This window comes from Pseudopipra pipra, chromosome Z, assembly GCF_036250125.1.
Source record: "Pseudopipra pipra isolate bDixPip1 chromosome Z, bDixPip1.hap1, whole genome shotgun sequence".
Classification (NCBI taxonomy): Eukaryota; Metazoa; Chordata; class Aves; order Passeriformes; family Pipridae; genus Pseudopipra; species Pseudopipra pipra.
In genome coordinates this window covers 13825608-13835125 of record NC_087581.1, presented here as the reverse complement: position 1 = coordinate 13835125, position 9518 = coordinate 13825608, and the positions used below count along the sequence as shown (strand labels likewise).

The following is a 9518-nucleotide window of genomic DNA, read 5'->3' as shown; positions in this document are numbered from 1 at the left end:
AGCTCATATATGTGTAAGCAATAGATGGAAAATTAGTTTCATTGATATATACCCAAAAGAAATTCATTTTTCATTATTTTTTTTGGAATAAACCAGGTCTAAAACTTAAAGATTTGATGATAAACAACTTCTTCTTTCCTAACAAAATTGTGTTCACACAATATCATTTATTACCTATCTATATATATAGAGAGAGATAGATATATACATACACATATACACACACATATTCAAACATATGTTTATTCATACACATATTTTCTTTTCTAAAAGGACTGACAGCAGGAAATAGCCACCATTCCTGACTGAGACATAACATGAGGTAATGTAAACTAGAAGAAGATGATTTGGGGCACAGATAGTAAATAACATGAGCTTTTGCATACCTGAACCCCCAACTAGCTCCATCTAGCTCCAAAGACCTATCTACATTCAAGAGGCTTATGCTGCCCCCTTGCTGGAGTGGTGGTGAGCCCTTAGCCAGACCTTCTGTAGATGGTGGAAGGATGAATACTGCATCTTTCCTTAAAATTTTTCCAGATCTAAGCAGCTACTTGTGACAGTCTTCCACTTAGTGGAAGGGAAGAGATTCAGTCACAGAAACTCTAATAAATTTGTCAGAAAGGAGCTAGTTAACCATAACATTACATATACAATTTTTATATGGGTCTAAAGCAAAATATTCCTGTACAAGCTGCAGGACTTTTCCCTGAGGTGCCTGCAGGGCACTCAGATATTCTCTCCTATTAATAAAACCATGACAGAAGTAATTTAAGAGGGGGAAAGAGGGCAATCTTAAACTGTCATAGGTATTTGTTAAGGAAGTATATGTCCAAATCTTTAGTCATGTGATTAGTTTAATTGATTGAAACTAAGGGATCATAAAGAAGGCTGAATTTATTGCATAAGGTTGTTTTGGATGGGCGCAGGAAAGGAATGAAAGAAAGTGCCCAAACCTATGATAGAAAGTAAAAGATAGAAATAGCAAAGAATTATGTAAATATAGGAAAACCACTGTTTGCAGGTGTTCAGTTAAAGATGCTACAATGATGTACCTAACTGCAATGCTTAGGTACCCACCTTATCACTCTGAGAGTGATCTTAAAGATGAAGTTTGCATCTATCTGTATTACTGCTTGCACAGTATGGTTCATCAGACTTCTTTGGAGTTTTTAGGAGGTTTCTCTGAAAATGTTCTTCTTAAAATTTCAAAATGCTACAAGTTAAGGACTAAATCACATGCTTTTCCCTGATGAGAGAAAGTGTCCTTGGACATGGAAGTGGTGACTTAGCCATGAAAAATATTGGAGCAGAAAAAAAGGCTCAGCAATGGCCATAGAAATCTCAGAAGAGAGGCTTGAGCTGAGCCCTTGACCTACAATGTACAAATGTAACAGATGTCTAAGTACTGTAATGCAGCTTTAATTAAACATAGACCAAAACCTCCTTGCTCTAAGCTCATGGAGATTATCTTGATAAGAATTTGGCCTTGTTCTGGATGAATTCTCCCCAGTCCAGAAGAAAGGCAGTAATGCTTTGTGTGTTTTGGTAGCAGCTGGAAAAAAGCAAGCTATACTACATCCTGCAATTACAGATCGTTTACTTGAGAACATTGGTTAAACTACTTTCCTATGCCTTATAATGCCTTAGCTGACTTAATACTCCAGCCTCTTTGGTAAATTTCTTTGAGATCTCTTGTTTCTAATAGTGCATGCTGGTGCAATACAATTCTGAGGGATATTCTGATTTATACTTATATTTTATATTCTTATTTACAGGTGTAAACAATCTCATTCAAAAAATCCTCAAATACATGCAGTCATCTTACCCAGTACTTAAAGAAGAATGCAAATAAACAGAGTAAAGCTATTAAATTTTCTTGATTTGGTATTTCAACTGTCTGGCCTTTTAATTGTATTTTAATGAATTTAAATTCAACTAAATGTCATGTTCAGAATGTGAATACTTTAATCACACTAAGAATTTATTCTGAATATCTTGTGCTACTGAATAGCATGTTGATGTTAATTTGATGTTAAGTGAAACATTTTATTGTCAGTTGAAGACTATGGGTTATCTTTGAATTAAAGAAAAAAAATAAACTAAAACAAAAAAAAACAACCTATTTTCAGATTCAAAAGCACCAAATGTGGCATTCACTTCATCCCCAAAAATAGTATTGCTTGATAAATCACAAAGGACTTGTGGCACCATAAATGTTATTTTTGTTAATCTAAGAAGGAAACACTGACATTTGTTATTCTCCTAGATAACTTATATAATTCCTCAGTTTGTGAATCTCATCTATACTAGTCTGAAAACCTACCTAAAAGCTGCTTTTATTTTGTGTCAGTTTTTAGAGTTTAGAACCTGATTCATCAGTCTTTATTCATAAAAACTGTTAGTCTTTAAATCCTGATTCTTGTGCCTCAAATTTACTATAAGCATGTAAATGAGCTACGAATACATTCTGCATAATAATATGACATTTATTGCAATTTCCTGCTACTAAACTCATAAATACATGTTAGAGTTAAGAAGATAGATTTCCATGTCTTAGCATAATTTGGAAGACATAAGGGTGTCTGTGAATTTCATCTCACATTTTCTTTCTTTTATTCTAGAGAGAACAGCCTAAATGCTGGTATTAATTTTCAGTTATTCAGTTATTCATCTAACATGAATTGTGAACTCTTCAGGAACTTTAAAGGGTCCAGCCTTGTTGACTTCAGCTAAAGCTTTTTCTGCATCAGATTAGAAGATCATGCTTTCAGTGAAAGTCAGCTGCTAATAGGAAGTTTGCTTTCTGGTCCCTGCTCTCCCCATGAAACCAACACGTTAATCCAGTTTTCAGTACTGATTTCTATCCTTCCTCACAGCTGAGGATATGTTTGTTTGTTTTGGAGAGTCTTTTGAGTTTATGTATGAGGGGAGGGAGTTAAAATTTAATTTTCTCTGCCTCTTACCCTATAATCTGTTTCTGACATATGTCTGTGTGGAGCTTGAGCTGAGCTCTCTTCTAGCTAAACTGTTTAGTGAATTATTATCTCGTGATTACCAGTGAGCACAAAGTTTGTATTAGTAAAATATTATAGGTCACAGTTCTGAAATGGCTGAATGACTTCACCTAAATCATATAGTCAACATATGTAACAATAGCTGTGTTATCTACCAGACTTGAATGTCCACCACTATGGTAGTAAAAGACAAACCAACTGCTAAATGAAACACTTGTATGTGACTACATTATTCGATGTCTAGAGCAGAGAGCTTTCAGAAATGTAACTTGTCTTGTTAATTTAAAAAATGAACACTTATTAACAGTAGACATATTCCTTGTCAGAGTGAAACTCAGTCTCATTGTAAAAATAATATATTCTTAGAGAATTTTGCTCCTAATCTTTGTGTCTGCCACTCAGAAAAAAAAAAAATAAAACATGCCTTCCTACTGATACTCAGAAAATAATTGATTTTATTTTTTTAGTATAGATTTTATGCTGCAATCTGAACTCAGGTTTACATTTGCAGTCAAATACAAAACACGTAATTGCTCCAAAAGTTACCTGTCACTAAATTGCAGGTATAAACCAATTCACCTTCATAGAAGGGAATTTCTGAAAATGTCCCCCTTAAATGAGCAACTTGTATTGTATAGCATCTTGAGCTATGGTTAACACTTCATGAGAACAAAAACAGGAGGAATTTATGCAGAGTAGCATGGACTGGCTCTATACGCCAAATGGCACAGTTAAAAATGTACGTGTGCTACAGGCACACTGCAGCAGACTCTGAGCTGCATCAGCTGATCGCGCATAAAGAGGAACCACAGTAAGCAGCTACTGTCAGACCTAAACAATAGCATTTCGAGCAGTTTATTTAACTGAACTAATTCTACAAAGACAACAGGTTTCTTCCTATTGTTACAGGCTAGCAGTGAAGCAGAACATCAAGCACGTCTCTCAGTAGAGAGCTTGTTTGGTCTCTTTGTGTGGTATTTATAGCATGGTCTGGTTAATGTCCATCTTCGCTTTATTAGTATTCTCTTAAACCCTGAAATTTTACCCAGACTATTACTAATAAACCAAATCTTCTCACAGAAGCAATGTATATTCTCCAGCAAGTCCCGTGAAAACTTCTAAACCCTTTTTAACTGTGTGTGGCTGTATTTCATTCCATCTTCTTTTGCATACTACAATACTTTTTTATTATTATTCTCGGTTTTCCTTCCATGGGGGACTTAGAATTTTATATTTTAACAAATATTTGGTTTATATTTTGTTTTGGTTTTATATTTTATTTTGTTTTATATTTATATTTCAACATTTTTTTTTTTTAACATTTTTGTTCCATAACTTTATTACTTATGACAGCCTTTGATACATACAGAAAAACATAAGTTCCTTGCATCAGCTATAAATAGCAATGTAAGGATCAGCTACCATGTTCTCATAAGCTAAAATAACGTTTATCAATTTGGTAGCATAGCTGCATTGATAAAAATTTTTTCTACATTTAACATTCCAATTTCTGGAGAGAAATTAATTTACCCCAAATACAAGGCCAAGCTGAGGCATAATCCAATTTGCCTTGGTAGAATCAGCTGTAAAAGCCACAGTTAGTTCCTGAATTTATCATAAAAAGGGTTTTCAGAAAACTTTATTCCTCACTTATGCCACTAATTTATCAGTAAATGATTCTTCTCTTTCCTTTCCTGCTTAGACACTTTCACCACTAACAGCAGTTAATAAATTGACAGAATGCCCAAACTTTTATACTTTTTTGTGCAAGGAAAATCACACTAAATTTGTCTGAATTTAGCCTCACTAAAAGGCTTCTCAGTGACAGTATCCTGAAAAATTGTCATTTCTGAATACAATCTTGATATACCATGTACACAAATAATATTTTAAAAGAGAACTTAACATTAAAACAGTGCTAACAGGAAATGAAATTAGAAAGCTGGAGCAAAAGAAATAACTCAAACAAATGTTGAAAAATATTAAAATGTAAAATTAAACAGCATTCTCTGTCAGAAAATTCTCTCCCTCTCCTAGAAATAAAACATTTCAAGAGGTCAAGGAGATCAATCATTTACAGCAAGAACAAGTCTGTTTCTTTCTGTGCTTCAGGAATGCCCAGAGTGCGTGGTGAAACAGCGATGAGAGCTGTACACAATGAGGACTCAGCTTGGTATTGCCAGTGTAGCAGATACCCTCTTCCTTTACTGCTGACTGTTGAGACTGGAGAAAATGTTAGTGAAGATGGTTAGCTTTTGGCTCTGAGTTGTCCACAGCTCTTAAACAATTCACATGCTCCTCTACATCCCACCAACCCTGGACCAGCACAGGAAAGCTCCTGACAGGATAGTGGAAGTCAGCAAGAGTTTCTGCACCCAACACTGCCCCATTACATCAGATTCAGCTGCCCAGGCCAGCGCTGTTCATCATATAGCAGAAACATATAATCATAGAATCGTTAAGGTTGGAAAAGACCTGATTACATAAGAACTACTCATCGGTTTCTCAGCACTCTGGGGTGTGACGGCTTCTGGCTCTGAAACATGTTGGTATATAACCCCACAGATCAGGAGGATTGGTTATCTTTCACCATGGTCTCAATCGTTCTTGGTGAATATCACCATATCTGTATTAAAATACTATGGGGAATTAGTAGGAGTTTTATGTTTGGTTTGTTTGTTTTATTTTTAATTTAAAAATACTTTAAAATCAATTGCATCATTATATCTCTTTCTCTTCCTCTTAGCTGCTGCAAGGAAAAAATTTCCTTGTATTTGAGACCAGATTATTATCTTCTTCAATTTTCAGATTCAGACTTCTTGAAAAATATGCAATCTACCATTTGAAGAGTTTCATTTCATTTAAATGTATAAAATATTAAAAATTTCCTAGTGTTGATATAAAGTATTTCCTGGTATTCTGTACTCTGCTATAATAAATATTTTATCATTCTCTTGCTTATAAATCACTGAAAGCTGTTCTGATGAAGAAAAAAAAAAAAGCAATGACAATATTTTATTATTAAACCTTAGCAATTTTGCCTTTCTTTTCAACACCATAGCTGAGTGCTGAGCACCTGGGGTAGCTGTAAACTGTATGTGAGTTTTCCCATTTTCTTTCATGTCTTTATCTGTCTCTCCACAGATACACAGTCTGTATTGACATGTACACTCAGCTTCATTATTGGTATATTCAGACTTTAAGTTCCTATTTTGCTAAATGAATTTTTTAAAGTAATTCTTTACAGACCTGACCTCACATATCTATAAAGGGGAATAGGAGGCATAAACTGGTCTTTATTCCTTAGTTCTGGCTACACACAGTACAAGTGGCTGTGTGTGTTGTTGGAGTTCCCAGGAGGCAGCTGCTTTCCGTTCTGCAAAGCACTGAGGCTGTGCAGCAGCATGGGTCTGACCCTGGTACTCCAGCAAGAAACAGGGTTCCCAGCCCAAGAAGATACAGCACCAGGCATCAAACTGAAACCAAATTACAACCTTTCAGCAGCCTCGCCTGAAACTAAACATTTGATTCCAACTCAATTGGAAAAGTTTTGGCAAAGTGACCATAGAGCTACTTTTCTGTTTAGAAATTCTGTATATATAAATGTATACGTGATAAATGTTCTTCAACCTAAATGTGTTTTGGTATTAATAATAAGCATTCTAATTACAGGACATTTGTCAGAAAGAGGCTTCTTGTTTTTCTTTTCTGAGGAAAGGCAGAGACCAATAAACATAGAGGTAATGAGATAATACTCATTTACACTTAATGTCTTTTCTTAAGAGAAGATGTGCTTGTGATGATGCAGCCCCAGGCACAGGGATAAGCCCACACCTCCTGTCATCCCATTCAGGTGTGGCAACCAGCAGGTAATGGATATGTAAAGTAGCACAGTACACAGGATGGCAAAACTGCAAGCCGTGCACATGCCATATGCTCTGCTACTAAAAATTGCATTTGTTGGATTAATGCTGCTCTCTGCAGTGGCATTATTATTATCTGCAGCAATGCTACTGTTCTGGCTTTCTGAAGGAATCAGCTTCTTTAGTCCAACAGAGCAACACGTTGATTCCTCCATGCTCCTGAATCATCTCTTTTGCATGTCATGTGCATTTGGAGCTGTTTAACACAGCTGTATGCAAGGCAGATATAGTTTGAAATATTAGACTAGACTGTAGTAGCAACAGAATGACACCAACAGATATTAATACCTTCTTCTGGGCTTGTTTAAGAGAAGAAGAGAGAAGAATTCTCTGACTAACTATTCTCAGTTAAAACCCAACCAGGGATGTAAGCATTTGCAGAAGATTTTCTAGCTTTCACATAAAAGGCTGAGGTGTGCACAGACCCTGGCAGAGTCTTGGAACAATCTGCTCATTCATGCAATATAAACTGTTCTGCTTTCTCAAAGAGTGATCTGCTATGAGTTGTATTAAATTGGAATTGAGTTCAGAACATCAAATCCAATTAAATAACTTCCTCCAAAGAAGACAAAAGGTATATATCTAGAGGCTAATATTCCAAGGTGTGCCACAAAAATGTATCTATAATATGCAGTGAAGAGACAAAAGGTAGATCCAAGAAGACAGCACATGTATGTAAAAGTACAAGCTCACTCTTACCCAAGCCAGGAGCTGGAGGCATAAAAATGTGGTGTTACTGTAACAAACAAATAGGTCAGGAAGCAGCATTCCCTGCAAGCTTGATGCCACCTCCAAGGCTATGTTTTCTCCCAGTCAGCAGGGTATGGTAACTCAGTCAGTTGTTCCTGCTGCAGCAGTCCCTCTCCTGAATCCAACCCAATGTACTGCCTTCGGAGGTATCAATCCATGCTCAATCCACAGCAAAGACAGGCACATAGTGTACTGTATTTTCATCAAAAAGATTGTAGCTCGAAGAAAACAGTCATTAAAGGAATAACTGTTTTCTCAGGCTGCCTGCCTAATCAGGAAAGCAAAATGTTTCCAGGCAAAATGGGTGTAAAATGGAAGAGGAAAAAAAAATAATACATAGCCCCAGGTTAAACAAACTGCTTTGTTGTTTCAAAAAGAAATCTTTTATTTGATTAATTTTTTAATTTTCTACATTATCTGTATTCACTAGTGTTGGCAGTTTTGCATTAAAAATGGCTGTTTGAAAAAGCAAATTGTTTTTTAAGGCATTTCACAGTCAGTATTTTCTGAATCCTTTTCCTTTCAAAAAAGAAAATTAATTTTTAAAGCATTTCATATTTGGTATTTCCTAAATCCTTTTCCTTTACTTCCTCTCTTTAACTCAAACTGTTTATAAGTATGATCCAAATTTCAGAATAGTTTCTGTCACTTGGCTGTCCTGTGAAATGTGCACTATTAAAAAGAGGAGCTACTGAAAATTATAGAAAGAAAATCATCCTAGAAGTTCTAAATAAGGTACCTTTAAGTTTAAATACGTAATACTACAATTTAAGCAGATATTTCTTTTTCATTAAGTATTCTTTTATTGCAGTTTTTCCCATTAGTAAATCACCATGTATGTATTTTTTACTGATATGACCATATGAGAGCTTTATTATTATAGTATCAGTCCCATTAGGGACTCTAGTTCATGTTTACTGAAAAAAGTGTGTAGAACTTCTGAGAAAAATTGTGAGTTTCCTCTCCTGATCATAAAAAACTCTTTAAAATCACTACTTGTTTGGTTTGATTTTGTTTTCTTATTCCTTTCTTTGTCTTTTTTGAAGTTTTTTTGTGTGTTTGCCTTGTAATTTCTGAGCCTTTGAAGGGCACTATTTTTCATTCCCTTCCTTTTCTTCCCAGCAGTAAATGACAGAGATGACAGAGCAGATCCTAATGCTCTGTACTAATTGTGGGAGGTTTTTATAGAATACTGATTACTTTATGACTAGAAACAAAATTATGAGTTGGAAACACTGGAAATGCAACCCTTTGTCTGCACTGATACACTTTTTGTATGGGCATATTTTCACCACAAAAACACTGAGGTCTGAGGAATGACTTTTCATCTGTGTCAATTGCAGCTTTAACATTACAGCAATGACCCAGCAGCTCAGGTAAATGAAGCTGTAGACATTGGGTCTAGTCCGTTTTCCTACATTTGCCACTGTTGCCATCCTGAAAAATGTCAAGCTTCTGTTCCAGCCCCAAAGACCAGACTAATGGGGAAAAAAAAAAAAAAAAGAGAAATCTATGCCATTGTCTATTTAGTACTATTTTGGTTTTTTGTTTTCTTTATTCTGAGTTCCACATCCTTTGCACAAGTTTTTGCCTAAAACTGTTGAGACTAAGAAATATTCCAATCTCCAATTTCAACACAACTGGTTGCTTCCTAATTTAAGGAGATCGATGACCAAAAATGGAAGAGCTTGTTATACACCTTGTGTTTGATTTTTTTGCTGTTTGCATGATTTATGCTTAAAAACCAAACCCAAATAAATGGACAGAATGTTAATCCAGGTGATTCTGAAATAGAAAGTCACATTAACTATCTAAGCACATACAAAAA

At 35.3% G+C, this 9518-nt stretch overlaps 1 long non-coding RNA gene across 1 annotated transcript; it reads left to right on the top strand.

The window, feature by feature from the left end:
- The first annotated feature begins 202 nt into the window (after positions 1-202).
- Positions 203-3228, top strand: LOC135406914 (uncharacterized). The gene is made up of 3 exons (XR_010426576.1): positions 203-322; positions 1779-1860; positions 2625-3228. It is a non-coding gene; the product is annotated as an uncharacterized LOC135406914 (long non-coding RNA).
- Positions 3229-9518: the final 6290 nt, after the last annotated feature.